The sequence below is a fragment of the Aedes aegypti genome, chromosome 1 (genome assembly GCF_002204515.2).
Source record: "Aedes aegypti strain LVP_AGWG chromosome 1, AaegL5.0 Primary Assembly, whole genome shotgun sequence".
Taxonomy (NCBI): domain Eukaryota; kingdom Metazoa; phylum Arthropoda; class Insecta; order Diptera; family Culicidae; genus Aedes; species Aedes aegypti.
The window spans coordinates 237,419,018-237,443,189 of record NC_035107.1 but is presented as its reverse complement, the minus strand read 5'-3'; the positions used below and the strand labels follow the sequence as shown (position 1 = coordinate 237,443,189).

Genomic DNA, 24,172 nt, shown 5'->3' with positions numbered 1-24,172 from the left:
ACTTCTTATATTCCTAAATCAATTTCACAGCTTCATACAAAATTTCATTTGTCATGAATAATTTATGACTAAACATTTTAAGACTGTAATCGCGGACGCTGCTACAGTGCCGTCGGGGTGAGTGCTCAACATTCCACAACAATTGTAAGATAGAGTGGCATTTCCAACAGCGTCTTTGATGTTCCATATTTTATGGGAACACTTTGATTAGCAAAATTATCACATGTAACAAAATTGCGACATATTAAGAATGCTTTTGAAAAGAGATTCTCATTGAACAATTGTAATAATTTTGGCACCCATGGATCAGAAATTTACCTTCATAATAAAGAAAACTATTGATTATCAATAGCTCGTATTGAATATTTAGTTAATGTCAACCCTTCCAGCAATTCATGTTCGACCAATTTCTCACGCATTAGCATTCTCCGCAATTTTCAAGTAATTCTAAGAACAACATATTATTGGCACATACCCATTTCCCAGATTGGTCGATCAGAAAGCGAAGAGCACAAAAGGGAGGAGCATCATCTGCTATTCTGAGGTTATAAAACATACTTCCTTCGTTGGATTCAGTTTCATTCCAATTCCGCTTTCGAGCTGGTAAGAGCTCCTCCGAACTTGCTCAGCGAGAAGTACCTCGCTGCTAGAAATCTGCCGAGCTGTTAATCTTCAATAACATCATACTACTCAGCATTGTATGGTATTTCTAACAGCATCGTTGATTTATCATATAATGGGGGAACACTTCCTAAAGTCTCGAGTATGGAAATTGGAAAATGTATTAAAATTGCGACAGATTTTAAATACTGTTCAATAAACTGTTTCCTGACCAATTGTAATGAGCAACTGTTGATCTGAAATTTTTCTACATGTTAGTCTATTGCAAATGTCATAGTATATAAATCAGAACACATTGAACATTGATCAGAAATATTTAAAATTTGCACGAAAGCAAAACATGCGTGATTTTAATTTATTGTAAGCTATTAAAATAATGTTGATAATTTTACTGTCCATACGAACGCGCATGTGAATTTTCCAAGATATGTAAATCCCTAACCAAGAGATCCACTTCATGTACCTTATCCTAGATTGGTCAATCAGAAGAAGGCGAAGAATACGAAAGGGAGGAGCATCGTCTGCAATTCAAATTATGTAAAACATACTATCTTCGACAGATTCGGTTCATTTAAGGGACGAATGACCTTCGGATTAAAATCCCTCAACAGGATTCGGTTCATTTCATTTACACTTTCGAGCTAGTAAGACTTCTCGTGATAAACACAGTATAGCTACACACTTAGATTAAATTACTGGGGTCGGTAAAATTTTACTGGGTTTTGGAACTACCGAAAAAGTCAGTAAAGTGAAAACTGTCGCCACGCGTAATTGAAAAGCAAATTTCACCATGTTTTATTTTTTATCAATATATGATATATCAAGAATGCTCTCAGCAAAATTTCAGTGAAAAATCTCTGTTTTTCGATTTCTGACATTTATTTTTAGTTTACTGACTTTTTCGGTAGTTCAAAAACCCAGTTATTTTTACCGAACATATTGAGTGTGTAGTAATATTTCTTAATGTGCTTACCACATACTTGCTATAATCTCTTAATTCATCTCGTAGCATCATACAATATCTGATTTATCACGAAAAATCGACAATACGACAATTTGAGGATGTTCCGAGAACGCTGCTGCAGTGCCGTCGGGATGAAATAACAGCATAGTGCTCATCTTGTACATCCCTTGCCAAGACATCAATTTCATATAGCCTATTTCTCAGATTAACGCAATAGACAACATGTAGAAAAATCAATTCAGATCAATAGTTGCTCATTACAATTGGTCAAGAAACAGTTTATTGAACAGTATTTAAAATCTGTCGCAATTTTAATACATTTTCCAATTTCCGTACTCGAGAATTTTGGGAGCGGGAGCCATGACTGGTCCTGGCTGGAAATATTCGTGGGGAGAAACTCGACCCTTTGCTGCAGGAATTTCATTAACAACTCTTTGGTAAAGCAGAAATTTTCCGAGGAAAATTCTGCTAAAGTGAACTTTTTCAAAACAACTCTTATTGATTGGAATATTTATCAACAACTCTTTTTTAAGTAAAATCATCCTAAATAACTCTTTGCTCCATCGCCAAACCAAACCATTTCATTGAATTCATCAAGTACAAGAATATGAATGGTAAGGAGAGGCAGATGGTGTATATTTCGCTGGCGTTACTTTCCAACAGGTCGCCGGTTGGCGCTGACTACTAATCCGTCTACTGAATGATTTTCAGTTGTTGCTTTCGCTTCATTGCTCTCTGGTTCCGTTCGTTACTCGCACACTGCTGTGGCTTTCACGCGCTCTTTTTTGCTGCTCCGCTGCTTGATCCGTTCGTTATGCCGTTCGATTTGTGAATGAGCTGGGAGCAGAAAAACCAGTGGTTTTATTTGCTCGAGCTTCTTTCACCGATGGCGGGTGGTGGGGTTCTCGCTTGGTTGTTTCGTCACTCCGTTCGCTACTCGCACGCGATTGGTTATTGCTTTCGCGCTATTTTCGTTGATGGTGTGATTCGTCGCTGAGAAAAAAAAACTGCAACTCTTTTGATTTTTCATGCAAAATGACCAACTTTGATAAACTATATCTCAGTTATTTATGGACCGATTGGAATGAAATTTTCACAGAATATCAGACATAACTTAAATTTTAACATATATTTTTGAGTGATTTTTCCAATCGCACGTTGAAAAGCAGTAACGGTTTGACTAAAGTGAATTTGTTGACGATTTTTTATAATTGACATAACTAAACATATTGAAGGAATAGGTTCATGGTATCTTTAGCAAAGTTGTAGATTTTGACGAGATAAATAAGTTTGCTAAAGACAGTTTTTGTGTAAGGCCATCAGATTTTAAGATAAAATGTTTTGAATATTTCGTCGAAAATTACAGTTTAGTCAAACCGTTATTACTTATAAACTTGTGATTGGAAAAATTATTCAAAAATATATGTTAAAAGTCAAGTTACATCTGATGTTCTGTGAAAATATTTTTTATATGTTTTATTCGAAAATATTTCCATAAATAACTGAGATCTAACTTACCAAAGTTGGTCATTTTGTATGGAAAATCGAAAAAGTTGCAAATGCATGTGAATAAATTGGGGCCTTCCTTAGCCGAGTGGTTTTTGTCCCCGGCTAAAAAGCAAAGCCATGCTGAAGGTGTCTGGGTTCGATTCCCGGTCGGTCCAGGATCGTTTCGTAATGGAAATTTTCTTGACTTCCCTGGGCATAGAATATAATCGTACCTGCCACACGATATACGAATGCAAAAATGGAAACTTTGGCAAAGAAAGCTCTCAGTTAATAACTGTGGAAGTGTCATAAGAACACTAAGCTGAGAAGCAGGCTCTGTCCCAGTGAGAACGTTAATACCAAGAAGAAGAAGAATAAGAAGATGTGAATAAGTTCAAGTGAGTGCACAACAGCAACAGGGTAGCGGATCACAGGGATTTAGTTGAAATCTGGAAACGTAGCTCAATCTTGAAATCTTGAGAAATTTCACAAACCAGATTCTGGATTAACAGCTCAGCAGGCTTCTAGCAGCGAGGTACTTCTCGCTAAGCAAGTTCGGAGGAGCTCTTACCAGCTCGAAAGCGGAATTGGAATGAAACTGAATCCAACGAAGGCAGCATGTTTTATAACCTTGGAATAGCAGATGATGCTCCTCCCTTTTGTGCTCTTCGCTTTCTGATCGACCAATCTGGGAAATGGGTATGTGCCAATAATGTGTTGGGCTTGAAATTACATGAAAATTGCGGAGAATACTAATACGTGAGAAATTGGTCGAACATGAATTGTTGGAATGATTGGCATTCTCTAAATATTCAATACGAGCTATTGATAATTAATAGTTTTCTTTATTATGACGGTAAATTTCTGATCAATGGGTGCCAAAATTATTACAATTGTTCAATGAGAATCTCTTTTCAAAAGCATTCTAAAAATGTCGCAATTTTGTTACATGGGATAATTTTGCTAATCAAAGTGTTCCCATAAAATATGGAACATAAAAGGCACTGTTGGAATTCCACTCTATTTTACAATCGTTGTGAAATGTTGAGCACTCACCCCGATGGCACTGCAGCAGCGACCGCGAAAATCAATCTCAAATGGTTGAGTCATAAATTATTCATGACAAATGAAATTTTGTATGAAGCCGTGAAATTGATTTAGGAATATTAGAAGTTATAAATAAAGTCGGAAATATTTCTCTTTCAACTCTTTTCCACAAATTTGATGGCTCTGAAAAGAACCGATGGCTTATTTAGCTTCGATGTTCTTCTTCTTTCTGGCGTTACGTCCCCACTGGGACAAAGCCTGCTTCTCAGCTTAGTGTTCTTATGAGTACTTCCACAGTTATTAACTGAGAGCTTACTTTGCCAATGACCATTTTTGCATGTGTATATCGTGTGGCAGACGAAGATACTCTATGCCCTGGGAAGTCGAGAAAATTTCCAACCCGAAAAGATCCTCGACCGGTGGGATTCGAACCCACGACCCTCAGCTTGGTCTTGCTGAATAGCTGCGCGTTTACCGCTACGGCTATCTGGGCTTCGATGTTGTTACGGATAAATAACACTGCTCGGACCAGCAAAACTCAGGGGGCTTCTGGTATTTGCTCCTAACGGGATTGCTTCTTGACCACCAATGATGATTTTATGCTCCTCGGCCGATGAAATTTGCGGCGGCGATGACGATGGCTGGGTGAACGCAAACAAGCGGTGAAGCACAAAGCGAGAATGACTCGCCCGACCGTGTTCACAGTTCGACCGCAAATTCACCTGTGGACTGCTTCCTCTTCTTCTTCTAGGCGGCGGCAGCGGTGATGACTTTGGCTTCGGACGGCATCTTCTCTCGCTCGCTCGACAGTTTGATTTGAGCGAAGCAAGACAAACGGGGGCGTCCTTCGCTATCAATGTCTGTGCCTGAGAAGCACGCCCGGCAAGAGCAAGCCGATCTGTCGCCTGCTGAGATGCGAGCCAATCGGAGAGTGAAAAGTAAATGACGTCAATTTTTCTCTAGCCACCCCTATTTATAGATTTGCTTGAAATCAACGTTCTCATTTAAAACAGTTATTAAACTATTTGGACAGGTATGTGGGATTCAGTAAGTAAACGACATGAAGCTTTGATGTCTTATCTTTCTATTAAGGTGCTAATCAAGAAATTTCGTTAAGCCAGCGAAAAGTTATAAACGTTTAAAATATTTCATGCCAACGTAACGCTCTTGGTTTTGAAATTCCAATTTCACTCCTGTATAGAGAAGAAAGACGTACTTCTACGTCAAAAATACATTTTCCACGGATTTTTTTTTTGTCAAATCGTATTTTGGGGTTCCTTACTATCAGCCCCTGATGAAACAATGTTGAAAATTACATCGCAAGCACCGTGGGTCGTTTTTCATCAGGGGTACATATTACCCCAGATTCCCTTACATTACATTTAGGAAAATCCAAGAATTTTTCAAGAAATCTTCAAGGATTTTCTCATGACATACATGTTTTACAGCATTTAATCAGTCTTGAAAAAAAGGGTTAGATAGTTTCTATATTATTCAGGGCAGTGGATTTCATATATTTTTCATTGGCAAAAGCAACGCCATCAGTCCCCCTTCCTTGTTTACATCCTTGAGTGTGGCTAAATACGTTGTTGACCATTGGATCCTTATTCCAGAGATGGAATCTATGGGGAGGACGCCAGTGAAGACGTCTTCGATAGAGATATTGAAATGTTAAGCACCATACTTTTCCTAGCTTATTTACACTACGCCACCATAAGTTCCAACTACTTAGTTCGAATCTAGAGGTGTTCAACAAAGTATTTTCAAAACACAAAGAGCAAAAGCTCATTTCAAGCAGATAGAGATTCCAATCTCATCTCGAATGAACGATTTCCCATTTTATCCATGCAAATCAAGGATCCTGCCGAGCCCTGCTTAAAAGCTCCCGTAGCGAATTTGAGCGAGAATCAATCTTCTACGAACGAGAAAATGAGGTACCTCTGCTGCTCCGTTGCGTTGCGATGGAGCTTTTCCACATTTCCATACCGTTCTGGATTTGCGTGGAAAAGCTTCATCATCATCAACATCAAAACCATCATCGCCGTTGAGTTCCGACTTGGACGAAGTAAGCATTTTTCGGTGTTGGCAAAACGGAAGACTCTCACGAAGGTGGAGTTGATATGGTACGGGGTGGGGCGTGGAGTCGGAATATTGTGATTGTTATGATGATGAAAATGATGTTAATGTGATGTAAACGATGTGATGTGCCTTATAATAGAGCAGAGCGTGTGTGCTGTGAAGAGTGGTTTTCGGGAAGATGGATCCAGCTCCTCCTCCGTGGGAAAGATGAAGTTGCCAAGCCAAGAACTATAGAATAGATGTTCGTCTTGCTGAGGATAGAATGCAGACAGGAAATGATATCGTTTTGACTCGAAGAAGATTACAGGTATAGCTACGTGATAAGTTTTCTGCGAAAGTTTTGAAATTGAATATGTTACTTGGCAGATTACGTGTGCTAAGGGAGAACAGTTCTGCTGGTTTGAAGAATGAGATATTGTTTGCCAAGGTTGTGTGCCCAAATTGGGAGTTGGTAGAGAGTGATGAGATGATGTGGTGGATTCAAATATCTACTGAAAATATGATTCATGAAGGAGCTTTAATATACATAAAAAGTATAAGGGGTAGAAATGCTGGAGGCCTTCCTTAGCTAAGTGGTTAGAGTCCGCGACTACAAAGCAAAGCCATGATGAAGGTGTCTGGGTTCGATTCCCGGTTATTTCAGGATCTCTTTAACAAAGAAAGCTCTCAGTTAATAACTGTGAACGTGCTCATAACAACAATTTCTTTACCATTCGAAGAACGATCATTCCAATTCAAAATGATTATAAAAGTATATGATATTATTGGTGAAACGTAATCCAATAGCAATTTTATTAGTACATCAACTTGGACTGCTTCAGCCATAGGTTTCTATTAGAGCTCTTTCTTCATGTTTTGTTACGGTTGGCTAACCATTGTTAAATAACATTTACTTGACGGACGGAGGTCAACCCCTTCATAAATTTATCTACTTCCATAGGATTAGCATGCAAGATTTATATAACTCGTAAACTGATAAAATGGAATATATCTCTCAAAATGGAAAGCTTTTTGGATTTCAATAATGTTCCAATATTTCAAAACGAGATTAAATTCAACTTTCACTGCTCAGTACAAGCTTCGAAAAAGGCTAGATTTCCACATCCATTTCACATTAAGGGTCTTACCAATGTGGCTTTCCTCCACATGTAGCAACGTAATCATTCTTGCTTAAGTATGCTAAAGCTACATTCAAAATCCCCACTCCCATAAAACGGCATCACAAGCAATTATTCACCCCACCAGCCTACAACGACGACAATACGTCTCAGACACGTACGCACCAAAAACCGGCAGAAATAGGCCACACGTCAAGCTCGTGACCCAACATTCCACCACCCTTCCTACGTTCGATCAAAGCTCAAAATTAAAATTGAAAATCACATCAATTTTCCGGCCAAACAAGTCTCCCGAAAAGACCGATTCGTTGGATAAATGCGACGAAAAGTATTCATAGATTGATGTTCCTGGTTCCTGGCGACGACGGCATCAACTGCTACTACACCGGTTGCCAGATTTATAGTTCGACACAGATTCACCGTTCAAATCGTACGAAGTGCTCCGTTTTGCAGTATTCGAGGTGGGACGGCTGGGGTGAAAAACGTTTAAAGAATATCCAAATCGAATCGTGCAGAAGTGCACCTTGAATTCGAACTGTTAGTCGATGTGTACCAGTGGTTTCCAACCGGCGGTTGGCGGACCCCTAGGAGGCCGTGACGATTTTTCATGGGTCCGAGGAACTACTACACACTATTATTGCGATGGAATCTGAGATGGATTATTGGAAATGAAAAAAGTGTTCTATGGTCAAAAAGTAACTCAACGCTATGAAAATTAACCCTTATCAAATTAATTTATGGCTGTTAGAATAATCTTGAATACTATATAAAATCGGTTCACATCATTTTACACATTTATCAGCCATCTAACTTTGAAAACCCATAGAGAGCCACCGGAAGTATCAATGTTCTATACAGGGCGATTTTCATATCCGTTTGCTAGTTGCGGGTCTATGTAGTGATAGTTAACCCGTATAGGCCTGGATGAAAGCAAAAATTCTAAAACCCTCACCGCTCAGCGAATTCTTTATGGATTCAAATGATTTTTTGTCAGTATACTGGCACACATATCTAGTTTCTAGAAGTGAACAGAGGAACGCAGAAATATTCCTGTGGTCAGAGTTATTCCGGTGGATCACTGGGTCAGATCGGGTGAGAAGGGTACTGTGCGTTTGTGTCCCTGGAGGTAGGCAAATTTCAAGTCACAGATAACTTCCGGAATCGATAATGTAGCCACTACATGACGGAATTTTAAAAAAATTGCATCAGTGTAAACCTTTTGAGAAAAGATTGAATTGGATAATTATGAGTTTTGCATTTGATTAATCCTACTTATGTCTATTTTCGGATTCCGGAACTAGATATGAGGGCCAGTGAACTGACAAAAAATCATTTAAATTCGTTAAGAATTCTCTGAGCGGTGAGAGCTTCAATATTTTTGCTTTCACTCAGGCCTATACGGGTTAATGAACAAAACAAACTTGCTAGGTGTCAATTGGTATTTTAAAATGGCGGAATGGTAAATCTGGCATATTGGATTACCTCCCTTTTAAATACCTTGGTACATCCGCTTACTTCCATGCTTGAGAAGCTCGACCACGATCTCCACCTTTCCAGCAGCCTTACATTTCTATCAGTTTACCTTTTACCGGCCTTTTAAACCTCCGATTCATGCTTTCTTGAGCTTCAGCTACCACACTTTTTTCGTGCGGTGGATTCGCTTTTCTTCAGCTCTTGCTACCCTGTACCACTCTCTGTTCTGTCGCATACGGCTTCTGGCGACATTCTTCACGTATGTCACTCTTTGGCACTCTTCATCGAACCAGTGAGTTGTTTCGCCTTCGCTATTGACCCGTGCCATTCACATCCCATGCCGTACAAATTCGGGTCTTCTTCTTCTTCTTCTTGGTATTACGTTCTCACAGGGACAGAGCCTGCTTCTCAGCTTAGTAGTCTTATGAGCACTTCCACAGTTATTAACTGAGAGCTTACTTTGCCAAAGTTGCCATTTTCGCATTCATATATCATCTTCAGTATGGCTTTGCTTTGTAGCCGCGGACTCTAACCACTCGGAAAAGGAAGGCAAATTCAGGTATATCCAACAATTTCTTAAATTTGACATTGAACGTTTCCAGATTCCCACAGGAACCGCAACTCTAAAAAGATTGGAAACCACTGATCTATCCGGATGCCGATGGCAAAAGGATGTGAGAGAGAAAAAGCAAGCGAAAGACTGCAAGCAGATAGTGTTTCGTTTTGCTCAATTAGGCGCTGATTTATTTTCTTGTTCCTCCAGAAAACAGTCGAAATGGATTGGCTTTCCCGTCCGTCATGTGCCATTGCCGACGAAGCAGAAGCTGCCGGAATCTAGCGCTCCTGCACGCTAGGGAGGATCCCGAGTAGGAACGCATAACTAACACCTACCTATAGCATACTAAATTTTGGTATTATACCATTAACAAGTATGACTCAGTTCAGGTATTGACTAAACTTCCATATGGAATTATTTTGGCATTTAAAACAAATGTTGGAGACAATCAAAAACCTCTCTTATACAGAACTTTTTAATATCTCATTTAGATAGTGAATATTACTTGATATGGAGAAAATCGATTTGATATTCCGCAGCAATTTTCTCCTGCTCGGGATGGAACACAAGGTTGCCACTTTGATTTTGGTTTCGTGGCTCTCTCGGCCCTTCGCTGCGCGCCTGGAAGTGGGCGGAAGTTTTCCCGGATGGGTCCAAGCGCAGCCATCGACTCGGGAAAGTTGCTGTAGGAAAATTGATAGTTATGTTATTTATGGTCACCTGAGACACGTGAATGGTCGGTAAATACACGAAATCGGAACACGATTGCCCTGGACAGGATAGAGGCAGCGATATGGTTTGGCTGGGCGCTGGACACACGTAAATCCAACCAGAGGGAGCGTGACTACATACAATGAACTCGGTTTTAGGTACATTGTAGTGTAATCATTAGGAAGCTACTTATTTTTTTTAAATTTCTTCATGAAGTGTGCTTTCAAAACGTTTGATGACCTTTTGGTTCAGTCTCGGAAATCTTGTCAGTGGGAAGCTGACAGAACATTTGTCGTTTGCCGATAATAGTCGCATACTTCTGAAGCCGTCAATAACTCAGTCTGATAACTTCGTTCTCATAGCTTGGAAATCGAACGGAGCATTGACTTCATGTTGCGGCTGCCTGGGGCGGTTTCCAAGTTGGCGATGCCCTTCGGCGAAGAACTCATTCATCCCGTCCACCTCTAAATCACCATTGTTGCAACCATTCGACTGTTGTTATGGACTCCCTCTCGGCGAAGATTATTCTAAAGCAGTTGTGCGGTAGATTGGGATCGTAATACTTTCCGCCAGTTCTGCTGATAGTCGTTTCACTGTGGATCCTCCTTCTTCCTGTTAGGATTAATAGCATACAATAAGTAAGCCAAATCTCTGGTCTTGAAAGCTTCTTCGATTTCGTTGGTCATCCATGGCGTTCGCTTGTCATGGACGGTTATGGTTTTCTCTGGCGCATGATGCTCGAGGAGCGACCGTAGTTGAAAGTGCATGGCCATACGTAGTACCTACTTCCAGCACGATACAAACAGAAGCGAAGACAGTAAACCCATCTATTACGGGATGAAAAGCGCCGCCTGGAAAATTTTGAGTGTGAAGATATGAAGCAGTTGTATCGTGCTCAAGAAACGCAATGCATCCCGCAAATGCTTTGTGCTGCGAGCCAAAATGTGCCGGAATAAGGATGGAGGTGTCTTGACGGACGAACGTAAGTCGATTGAAAGATGCAAGCAGCAATACGATGAACACCTGAATGGTGCAGAGAAGGAAGACCTAGGCAGCAGGAGGAATTGCTTCATTAGTACGACGGATAAGGGAGACGTGTCAACTTCCACAATATGTGAAGTAGCTCAAGAACATCAAAGCAGCTGAGAAGGATGGTGTTGGAGCGGAAACTGACTAGACTGATCGAGGCAACGACGGATAGTGTGCAGTGTTGTGTAAAGATATCGGGTGCGTTATCGGACCCGTTAGAAACACGCAAAGGACTTTGACAAAACGATGGTCTTTCCTGCCTTCTGTTCAATATTGCGCTAGAAGGTGTTATGAAATGGGCGGGCTTCAACATTGCTGAACACGTGGACATTGCCGGAAGAACGTTCCAGGTGGTTGCTGAACAGTATGCCATGCTGAAACATGAAGCAGAACTGGCTGCATTGAAGGTAAATACGTCAGAGATGAAATATCTGGTGACTGGAGAAACGGAGCACGATAGAGTTTGCATTGGCAGACGCGTGATGATTAACGGAGATGAGTTCAAGATGGTGGAAGAATTTGTCTACCTCGGACCATTGGTAGCGTTGAATAACAACTGCAGCATCATTACCCCAAGATGTCTAAGGTATCGCTTGGACTCTATGGTGCAATCACCTAGGCAGATAATGCTCATCACTCAGACTTGCGGCTGTTGAACATCACTAACCAATTTCCTAGACCTCATCCATTCCTCAACTATGCAGACAGAGTGCGCTGCTGTCAACTCTACTTCCTCCATGGACCAATGCACGAGTTCATTGTTTGACGTTTGGGCGGTGCCGTGTTATTTATGTGACCATGGAAACCAATGAATTCGGCACCGCTCAAACGTCAAATTATTGAACTCGTGCATCGGTCCATTGATTCGGCAGAGACTACTAGGATTATGTCGTCGGTGAAGCCAACAATCTTAAGGCAACACGGGAGACCGTGTTATTTTCCCTATCTTTTGTCTCACTCTAACAATTTTCATCAAAACTGAAAATTTAATGGGTTGTGCATGTGTAGTGTAGTAGAATTATATGATAAATTTTTCATATTGATATATGGAGTGGTACTTGAGATTTTTTCTTCAAATAGGTAGGTTGATTATATGGTTTATGGACAAAAGGTCGAAATTAAAAACGTCGAAAGGACAAAAGGTCGAAAGAAAAAAGGTCGAAAGGACAAAAGGTCGTTAGGACAAAAAGTCGAAAATAATTTGCTTGGTGAGAGATTTTTACTTCTTTGAAAAAATATTTTCGACCTTTTGTCCCTTCTTTTTTGTTCTTCGATCTTTTGTCCTTTCGACCTTTTGTCTTTCGACCTTTTGCCATAGATTCTGATTATATTGACGCCCCGTGCGGCCTTAACACCCGTCGGAAGTATCAGCGGTCACAATGGTCCCAGGATTGAACGTTTGTTGGACAGGCTGTCCATACCCTCCGTATACGGTATTAGCCTGTTGAGGATCCACCTCTCCAACAACTGACCCGTCGTATCTAGTAGATAGATAGGTCTTTATGCCGATGGGTGGTTTCCCCGTCTTTGGATGTTACACCAATTTCTGTCGCTTCCATACATCCGTATCATTCAATGATCTATGCAGCGTTTTATCGCGATTCAGAACATATTTGAATTTGCGTTTATTTCCGTTTTTGTGGCAACATTTGGGATACCCCTGATCTTGAAGAAGAAATATATATTTATTATGTGTCTTCTGTTCTCAACCGATCAAGTTCTTCTCTATATCGTACCATACGATAAAGATTGTTCATAGCTCACGTGCCACGATACAAATTTGGTGCTTCAAAAATTAATCATAAATCAATAAAAGCGTTTAAGGAACAGAGAATCCTTTCGTTGATTCGATTTCCACGTCAATTCATCAATTGAGACGTGAAGAATCTAGCAGGGAAACGTCAAAAAGCGACGGGATCCCAACCAGCTGAACAATCACGTCGCTACACCTCCACTCCACCCACCATGGAATCGTGAACACGTGTTCACGCTTCCGGTCGGTAAAAACAACACTTACAGGAAAGCTCCAATTACTCTCCTGTGAGGTAAACTATGGCCTCCTCTGACAAAATACACACACACTTGTGCCATATATCGTACCGCAGTGGCTGTTGGGTATGATGCGGTATACGCTGAAGTCAAGTTTGGTTGGATGGGACCAAGCGAAAGTCTGTCAGGTTATTTTTACCGACCCCTCGCACGCGCTGCTGTTGATGTTTATTTCCTTCATCGAAAATTTAACAACAATTCCCCAAGAGTGTGTTAATGCTCTCGTGCTCGATGTTGGGTGTTGGGCATGGGCGTAGCCAGGGTTTAGATAGTTTCCGACGCCATCCGCAACATTTTTTTGTGTCTAAACTTTTTGTGATTGAAGGCTTTAATGGCAAACACCGCCCGTGGAACAATTCTCAAAACAATTCCAACGGAAGGATATTATTATCTTTTTTTTTTTTCGATGAGTGCTCTTCAGGATATGTCTGAATTCAAAACTCTAAATGTTGTTCCTCTACAAGAAAGAAGAACGTAGAAAACGGAGCCTGTTTGTATGTATTATTTCTTCATACTTGGAAAAAATGAATGAATTCTCTTTATACTTACAGAACTTTTTGTTTAAAATAGCTAAATTTAGTTTACCTCATCGGGATAATATAATTTCCTTACACACAACACTTAGTTATAAGAAAATGAAGTTATGTTAGAAATGATGCTAAAAAAATATTCAAAAAATTGAAAACTATCTTGAAAGGTTTCCTCTGAAAATCTTAATAAATCCCTCGTTAAAATTCTACCATAATTCCTGGGCGAGTTCAATTTAATATTCTGAAGAATATGCAACGCATTACACAGAGGAGCCAATTGTGACAGACAAATACGTATTTTTTTATAGAAATCTTTGGTTTTTGGGAATAACAGTATTCCCGAAAATATTGATTGATTTATTGAAGAATCCATTGCTAATTATCATCTGATTTTTTTGGAACTAGTTGGCAAAAAATCTTGAAGCAAATGTGTGGATTAAACGATAAGGACTCTGCCCCTTCTGGCTACGTCAATGCTGTTGATTCGCTCCTCATCCGTCGAACGGATATTTCCGGCAGTTTACGCTAGTAACAGTACAGTATAGCACTACCACCACCCGAAATGAAGTTGTAGGTAGTAATCGGAAAAGTTTGTTTTCCGCTTTTTTTTTGTTGCTTCGTCAATTTACGGTGTAAAAACTGTGCCGCGCGATGACGGTCAGGGTGATGGAATGTCGTCACAGAGCGAAGCGTCGACGGCGATGGTACCAACACGTTGTCATATTTTATTTAGGAATACACTCCCGAAGCGCTCACGTGAGTGCCAAAAGTCGATTTATTACTTAATGGCAGATTCGGCGCACGGAGGTCCAGTTTTATTCAAAAGCTTGTTAAAATAAACATCTATTATTGTAAGGATGTCAAATAATAAGAGGTTAGCTTCTTCGTATCATGAAAATCGTTCCTGGCTCCTCCTCGCGGAGATAACTTGTTTAAATGTTGTTTTATATCAAAGAAATCGATTAGAATATCGAATAATCCTTTTGCTTAAGTTTGCCTAAACCTTTTCACAAATAAAAAGAAGATAAAAAAAGTAGAATATCAAAAAGTTTGTTAATGTTTCGTTCTATGCAAACCAAAAATTGTGTCAGTGAATCTAACTCTAAAGCTTATTCCTCAACACTTATTATGGTCGTAGTATTGCCATGATTTGTTTTCATCTAGTCTACTGTGCGTTACAATCGGCCGTGGCGTCTTAGCCATCGTCTTTGGCAGCGTCCATGTCCATCGTCGCTATTCTCGACTAGGCGGCGCGCGGCGGCGTCTATTGCCTTCGTCAGCGAAGAAATTAATGACCCAACGTGGGGAGTGGGTGTCGATCGAGGCAAGTTCAAGCGAGTAGGTATTAGACATGGGGAAGTTGATTTTGGGTAGATCAAGACGCGAGATGGAGTGAGGTGTTTTAGACAGGATTTATTACGCGTTTTAGCGAAAACATTTGATGAGCTATGCGAAACAAGACAAAGTTTTAAGAGGACATTAGACGTTTGTCAGTTACGAAGTCACATCATACTCAGTTATATCTTGAAGATCTATGACATAATGCGTAAAATGACGGTAGGACAAAACGTCGAAAGACAGATGATTGAAGATCCTCTCTGTCCTTTCTGTTCTTTCTGTAATTTCTGTCCTTTCTGTCCTTTCTATGTTTTGTGTCCTTCCTGTCCTTTCTATCGTTTCTGTTATTTCTGTCTTTTAGGTCCTCTTTGTCCCTTCTGTCCTTTCTATGAGCAATTCTCGCTGAAACCAGGCCGCCATCGGCATCCATCGTTAGAATTCCAATCTTACGTCACTGATCGCTAGTTTTCGATAAAACTTAAGGGTGGTCCTTTCTGTTTTCTCAAATTGGTGGACCCCTCGTATGCCAGCTAGCTGAACAGTTTGCGAAAAAGCCCATATTTTGATAAATCTTGGGTATTTCTTCACGGGATATGTCTCATATTTCGCTTGGAACACATAGCAAACTGAAAGGCATTGTATAGAGAAAGGATATAGCTTTCATTTAAACTTGAAAAAAATTTGGCATCTTGAATTTTGTTAGAAAAATCGATTTTTCACCATTAGCGCACCGCTAGTTTTGAATTCTGAGATCACCATCAGAAAGCTGAGGAAAAATTGCGTAAGATAGGCTATGATATGAACGATTTTCTAAATCATGTTCTACTATTTTGACGTATATGGCGAGTGCAATCAATTCAAACATATTTTTTGTACAACAAAGAAACAAGTTTTCAATCGTTGGTGTATTATTTGAGACAGATGAAGAATAGGAGTATTAATATGAGTGAAAAAATCTGGCGGCCATCTTGGATGTTGACGCCATCTTGCTACCTGAATGATTCTTCTGCATATCTTCGAGTTGTAAAATAGCATTATTTCTTGGTCATTATTATTTGGTCTAAAACCATTGATACAAATGAACAATCAGTTGAACAGCTGAGATAAGATAGATAGAATCTGATTGTTTTTTTTTAACGGAGGCCTTATAATTCAACATGATGAGCACTGAGATGGTAAAAAATCATGCAACTTCTAAAAACCAAGATGGCGTCGAAAGCCAAGATGGCCGCCAGTTTTTCTAACCTCGAAATTATACACCTGCGTTTCGGCATTACGTCCACATTAGAACAAAACCTGCTTCTCATAATTCAATTTCGCGATTTTTCACATGCATGTTGGGCGGTACTAAAAACGATACTTTATGACTTAGAAAATCAAGGATGTTTTTTGCTTCAAAATTTAAGACTTTCATTATAAATCAATGCACTTTTGTCAATGTTTTACGTTAGAACTACAGATATTACCACAAGGCTTACTAATGTCCCGACACGCAATCTATAAACTTCATACAATGAACAACAATGCATAGGGTAAAAAATGTTTGTTTAATACAATCAATGTTTTTTGACGGTTTTCATTTATTGAATTTATTTATTCATGATTACTGAATTCAAGGATATGTCGAAGAATTATTCTGTTGTCAGAAATCGCATTAAAACAGAAAATTACTGTTTAATAACCTGGATTTATAACTAATAAAGCTTAGTATCAGGCTCGGTTCCAGTAGGGACGTAACGTCAGTAAATGAAGAATAATAAGGAGAAGAGTATACGTAACCTTTTTTTATTGGTAGCCTCTAAATTCGACATGCTGAGTGCTATCAAGGTCCAAGATGGCCGCCAGATTTTTTCACTAAAAATAATATTCTTATTCTTTACTCGACTCGAATAAAACACCAAAGGTTGAAAACTTGTTTCTTTGTTGTACAAAAATGATGTTTGTATTGATTGCACTCGCCATATACATCAAAATCATATAACATGATTTAGAAAATCGTTCAATTGATAGGGTAAATACCATTGCTCACCTAGTTTCTGTAGCCTATCTTACGCAATTTTTCCTCAGCTTTCTGATGGTGATCTCAGAATTCAAGACTAGCGGTGCGCTAATGGTGAAAAATCGATTTTTGAAACAAAATTCAAGATGGCCGCCAAATTTTTTTCAAGTTTAAATGAAAGCTATATCCTTTCTCTTTACGATGCCACTCAGTTTGCTATGTGTTCCAAGCGAAATATGAGACATATCCCGTGAAGAAATACCCAAGATTCATCAAAAAATGGGCTTTTTCGCAAACTGTTCAGCTAGCTGGCGTACGAGGGGTCCACCAATTTGAGAAAACAGAAAGGACCACCCTTAAGTTTTATCGAAAACTAGCGATCAGTGACATAAAATTGGAATTCTAATGATGGGTGCCGATGGCGGCCTGGTTTCAGCGAGAATTGCTCCTATCCTTTTTAAACTTTCTGTCCTTTCTGTCCCTTCTGTCATTTCTATCTTTCCTATTCTTTCTACTCTTTCTGTCCTCTCTGTTCTTTCTGTTGTTTCTGTCTATTTGCCTTTTCTCTTCTCTCAATCCTTTCTATCGCTTCTGTCCTTTATGTTCTTTCTATCCTTTCTGTTCTTTTTGTCTAATCTGTCTTTTCTGTCATCTATGTCCTTTAATTCCTTTCTGTCTTTCTGTCCTTTCTGTGATCTCAGTCCTTTTGGTATTTTCTGTCCTTTCTGTATTTTCTATTCTCTCTGCCCTTTCTGTACTTTCTGTCCTTTCTGTCCTTTCTGCATATTTTGCCCTTTCTTTTCTTTCAGTCCTTTCTGCCTTTCTATTATTTCTGTTCTTTCAGTCCTTTTTGTCTTTTCTGTCCTTTTTGTATTTTCTGTGCCTTTTTTCTTACTGCTTTTTCTGTTGTTTCTGTCCTTTCTGTGCTTTCTATCCTTTCTGTTCTTTTTGTCTTTTCAGTCCTTTCTGTCATTTCTGCCCTTTCTGTCCTTTCTGTCATTTCTGTCTTTTCTGTCCTTTCTGTTCTTTCAGACCTTTCTCTTCTTTCTGTTCTTTCTGTCCTTTCTGTTCTTTCTGCCCTCTCTGTCCTTTCTGTTCTCTCAGCCCTTTCTGTCCTTTTTTGTTCTTTCTGTCCTTTCAGTCCCCTCTGTTCTTTCTTTCCTTTCTGTTCTTTCTGTTCTGTCTGTCCTTTATGTCCTTTCTGTCCTTTCTGTCATTTCTGTCCTTTCTGTCGTTTCTGTTCTTTCAGTTCTTTCTATCCTTTCTGTCCTCTCTGTCCATTCAGCCCTTTCAGTCTTTTCTGTCCTTTCTGTCCTCTCAGTCCTTTCGATCCTTTCTGTCCTTTCTGCTCTTTCTGTCCTTTCAGTCCCTTCTGTACTTTCTGTCCTTTCTGTCCTTTATGTCCTTTCTATCCTTTCTGTTCTTTCTTTCCTTTCGATCTTTTCTATCTTTTCTGTCCTTTCTGTCATTTCTGTGTTTCCCAGTATTTTCTTTCTTCTCTGTTCTCAATGTCTTTTCAGGCTTAAAGGCTTGAAGGATTGATTAAGCTTGAAATAAAGTGTTATTCAAGACAAATCAAAATTGAATTTCTCAGAAAATTTTAAGCAACATTAATGTTGCATAAAAGTTACTTCAAAACATAACGTACTCCGTTGAGCAATACATATGAAGTAAGATTCCCATGAACTCGACCCGCATCGTAAATTTCACATTCTACGAACTATCTTTTCCCAACTTCGGGCATCGTTCGAACATACGAGAACAATCTTTGACTCACTTTCATACGAGTATGGCAGTAAAACTTTGATTTTGCACTGCTTCCACTGGTTCTACTGTTACGTGATATTCATCCATTATTAATCAGATTTTTATTCCAACCCCGATAAGACAGAACCCTGAAACGGGGAGGCAGAGTGGAATGTACATATGTTTCAGGAAAGTCCGTGTTTCCTGTTTCAGTTCGTAGCCTAAATTGTGGCGATAGATTCGTCAGACCATTAGAACAGTCCAAATGAGGTACGAAACGAGGGACCAATTCGAGTTCGAGGCGTGGACCTCGTACCGAATAAGATGTAGCTTAAATTTTTAATATCAACCCCAGGAAATTTACCTGTGCGATTTCGATAAAGACTGGTGTGTGGAGTGATTCGGAAAAGTCAGAGTGTTGAAAATGGTGCCGTTTTCGGTGTCGAATTGCAAAGCTCACTCGATATTACTTGGAGGGTGAGACGAAGCACGAAGATAAAGTTTTCCCTGACCACTGCTGCTTCCTGCCACTTTGGTCCTATTTTTTTAGCACTCTGTATGTTATGCGATGGTATGCGATATTATATGATTCCATAGCATTTGAAACAAAATTCCGCGGAATCGTAATGAAATTAATTTTTATCATAATGAAAATCTTTAGAATCCTCGAGAATCTTTCTAAAACTCTTAGGAAACACCTGAAAGCTTTCTTGAACCTTTTGGAAACCCCTGAGAACCTCTATGAACCTTATTAGAATGAAAAGAGGGTCACTTTGAGAACCCCTGGTAGTCTTTCGGAAGCTTCTGATGACCTTTTGTTAATCCTTTGGATGCCTCAGAAACCTTATTGAATATCTTTTGTTAACCTCTAAAAACCTTTGATTAACATCTTCGTATCCCATTGAGAATATTCCGGAAGTTTCGTCTTGTATCAACATGAAAAAAAAAATCATATCGCATATATCCTTATTGTATGTTTTGTAAAAGCATTCGCCACCAATGAATTATCCATTATGTATTGAAAAATATCGCTTTATCATGTGAAGCGAAAAGACGGATTTTATGAACCATTCCAGTTCTATCTGTTCGCATATCGTGTGTGCAATCATTTTTTTTCCTCGATCAAGCGCAGCACAGATATCGACGGTCGAAAGGACCACCAATTCGAGGATACTAGGGTGCGGTTTATTTTTCGAAAGTTTTCCATCATAAACTGGCGTATATGCAGGGATATATCCGGTATACTGAGGGCCGTTTTAAGTGCATTCTGCATTCTGCATTCTGACGTGGCAAAAGTCATTGTTGCTTAAAAATAGAGGATTAGTCCCAAGCAGCCATCTGGTTGGTTCCATGTGTAAGTGTAGCTGATCTGGCGATAGTGGAGTAGCAACCAAAGGTGGCCAATCAAACTCAAGCTCATCGAATTTGTTTAAAACGAGACAGATTTTTTAACTTAATTATTGCTCTTATTCTTCTCTCGAAACACCAACACCAAATTTGTTTCATTGTTGTACAACAAATAATATTTTTATTGATTGCACTCGCCATATACGTCAAAAACGTAGAACATGATCTAGAAAATCGTTCATTTCATTGGGTAAATACTATTACTCACTCAGTTTGTGTAGCCTATCTTACTCAGTTTTTTATCAGCTTTCTGATGTGCGCTAATGGTAAAAAACGGTTTTCCAACATAATTAAAGATGGCGGCCAAATTTAAAATGGCCGCCAGATATTTTTTAGACTCGGCTGAAAGCTATATCCTTTCTCTATACGATGCCACTAAGTTTACTATGTAATCCAAGGGAAATATGAGACATATCACGTGAAGAAATATCTAAGATTTATCAAAAATTGTTTATTTCGCAAACTATTTATGACAGCTAGATACGAGGGGTCCACCAATTTGAGAAAACCGAAAGGACCACCCTTTAGTTTAAACATATACTAGCAATCAGTGACATGAAATTGGAATTCTAACAATGGGTGCCGATGGCGGCCTGGTTTCAGCGAGAATTGCTCCGTATTAGTTAAAAGTAATTATCTCCCAATTTTTCCTCATTTCAAGAAAAAAATGAGCTTTCTTTGACCATTAATTCATGATTACCTAACCGCTTTAAACATTAAAACATGCGATTGGTAAAAGTTTGATTTGATACAATGATATATTTTTGTAATAATAAAGAATAGTTTTATTGAAAAAATAACTGTAAATCGTTGTAAAGATATTTTTAACGGTTTAACGATTAGGATTACCTCTACTTCTCTAATTGTAACGTTTACCTTTAAGAAATGACTTCTTCGAAACAAAAAAAAATGTTCGCGCTCATTTCAGACGCGTCATCGCTGGTTGCCGCTAAATTAAAGCGTGTATGAAGAGAGGGACAACGCTACCTATTGTGCCATTCACAGCAGTGCAATATTCACTACCATCTAGCGTGCAGCTTCTCTAGTTGGCGCTAAACCTATTGCGCGCCAATCTGTTGAACGTAGCGTGCGCGCTAAGTGAATGATTGTATGTCCGTACTGTGTGCCTATAGGGACTGTCCATTAATTAGGTAAGGGGTTATGGGGGGAGGGGGGGGGTTTGAGATTTCTTACGTGCCATACAATTTATTTTGGATTTTCATACAAAAAATCTTATCATGGGGGGAGGGGGGGTTGAAAAATCCCGAAAATTGTCTTACGTAATTAATGGACCGCCCCATATAAGGCGCATCCAACTAGCATGAAAGTTTGTAGTCTGTAACGTTTCCCCACAGAGTAGGCACGATGCCTCTCGGTGGCAATAAATCGATCATCTGTAGTGAAAGTCTGTTTGAATCATCGTCCGTCAAGTTAAACACTACGTAGAGAAAGATGTCCTGGGCGAGCAAAACTTCATGTTTTTTTTGTCTTTGTATTTTTTTCTTTTTACTATATGTTTTGTTCACGCTGTTTAGAATGAATTAAATTTTACTCAAGAGCCAGTTAAAATTTTTGGTATCGATTCAGTTTTTATGAAGTTGTAATCATATAAATTATTATTTTTTTCATAAGATAAGGAAACATTAAAAAGCAAACTTGTTTTACTAATTTCGACAGCGCTCTTGAGGTCAACAATGTTTTTTTTTTAGTTGGAAAAGCTTCGTTCTAGAAGCTTGAGACACTTTGTTTTGTGCCAAACAAAATTTTATTCTAGAAAATTGAAAAGTTTTTTTATAGATGCTTGAATCTTTTTTCCTAGAAGCTTGCAAAACTTGTATTTAGTAAATTATGAACAGTTATGACGCTTGGAAGGCTTGCAGAAACTTGGAGAGCAGCCTCCTAGCAGCTTAAGAGCTACTCTCTAGAAGCTTGTAAAGCTTATCTCTAGAAACTTAAAAAGCATATCTTTAGAAATTGGAAAAGCTTCTCTTTAGAAGCTTGCATAGCTTCATTCTAGATGTTTGTAAAACTTTTCTCTAGAAGCTTGCATGGTTTTTTCTAAAAGCTTTGAATTTCTCCAGGCATCTCCCAAGTATTCATCTAATGAATCCGAAAGAACATCGGCCTGGAAAATTGCGTCGTCGCTCGCTTGCGATTCTATCCCTCATATTCTTTCATTACTTTCCTTGCCCCCTTCCACTTTGAGTAGTATCGCTTTCACCGATAAAAGCCTATAAAAGCTAATTATGATAAAGTCATGCGGTGTTTAAAATTTTGTAAAAAAATTATCGAATCCTTGGAAACTGTTCAGCATAATTCCTGCAGGAATCCTTCGACAATCTAAACAGCTTCTAGTTGAACTGCTCAGAATAATCATAAAGGATTAAGTATGGTGTAAAATCTTAAAAAAAAATGGAAAACAAAAATAAGATAAATGTTTGTAAGAATATCTGATCGAGTTCTTCAAGGAGCTCTAAAAGGTACCATAAACATTTTTTTGGTTAGTTGAAAGTTGTATTTATTTGGGATTTTCAGAGAAATTATTAGGGAAAGGGGAAAGGGAGATATCCTTGAAGGAGTTTATGAATCTGAAGTGAGTTATCAGTTGAAATTTCTAATGGAATATTTTTGGAAGTAACAAAATATGCATTAAGATATTTTTTTTCTGTCGGCCAAGCGGGGGGGGGGGGGGGGGGAGTTTTATTAAAGGCTTCTTCCTGCTTTCTCTGATTACGTTCATGAACTGGAATACCACTTGCATATCAGTTTTAGCTTTTGTAAGATCTAACCAATATCAGCTCCTCCTAAGAAGTTTCAGGAATAAAATTTGATATTATCTTCAGATCAACTTGTATATCAAGCCCATCAAAATATCGATATGATGATCAGAACTTTGGTTCAGATCGTGTGAAGAGATCTTTGTCGAAAGCTTTGTTGAAAGCTTGAGAAGTTTTTTACAAAGTGTCTCCATAAAAAAATGAAAGCTACTTTCTTGAATTTTGAAATATTTTTCCGGGAAGTTTTAGAAAATCGTTCATAGAATATAAAAAAGCTTCTTCACGGTTGTTTGCAAAACTTCTACACAAAAGTTTGAAAAGTTTCTGTTCAGAAGCTTGAAAAGCTTCGCGAAAATAGCTTGTATCTATCTATCTTCTATATAAATAAAAATGGAATGGTGTTTGTATGTCACGAATTGGCTCTAGAACGGGCCAACCAATTTAGAGTTGCGACATGTTTGTATGGAATAATATTTGCGAAAAGCTTACATTTTGTGTAGGGATTCTCCAAGGCTTACTCCAAAGCCTACTGGGCGGTACGAAGAAACTTTCAGCTCTGGTCAACAAAAGCTTGTGGAAATTTTACAGGCAACTGAAATGAAACTTGAGAATTTTCCGCACAAAAGTTTGAAAAGTTCTACAGGAGTTTGAAAAGTTTACTATCGGATTAGCTTCCTTAGTTTAGGGTTATCAAAACGGCTAGATTTGGTTTTCCCGACGTTTCGGCCAGTTTATTTGGCCTTTATCTTGAAAAAGCAGTTTACCGTTTCTCGTATGGCCAAATCAATCTGGCCGAAATGTTGAGTAATTAAAACCAGCCCTACTGATAAACCCTAGACTGAGGAAGCCAGTAAGCTCGAGTTCCAGTCGATAATCTTCAATAGCTCCGTAGTCCGAAAAGATTATTCATGGAATAAGTATAGAACCTGTCCACGGAAACTTAAATAGCTTCTGCACATTGGCATGAATGGTTTCCCACAGAAAATAAAAATGTCGCAGAAGCTTATCAAGCTTGAAGCTTGAAAAGCTACGTTATATTGGAACCTTTACAGCTTCTTCACAGAAGGTTGAGTGACTTCCCTAGTAAGCATAAGCACTAATAATTAGATTTAAATCAGCATATATATATATATATATATATGTATACATATATATATATATATATATATATATATATATATATATATATATATATATATATATATATATATATATATATATATATATATATATATATATA

General features: G+C 38.7%; 1 protein-coding gene across 1 annotated transcript in view; it reads right to left on the bottom strand.

Moving 5' to 3' along the window:
* Positions 1–24,172, bottom strand: part of LOC5564678 (alpha-mannosidase 2) — a 330,366-nt gene that overhangs the window by 173,137 nt on the left and 133,057 nt on the right. The window lies entirely within an intron of this gene.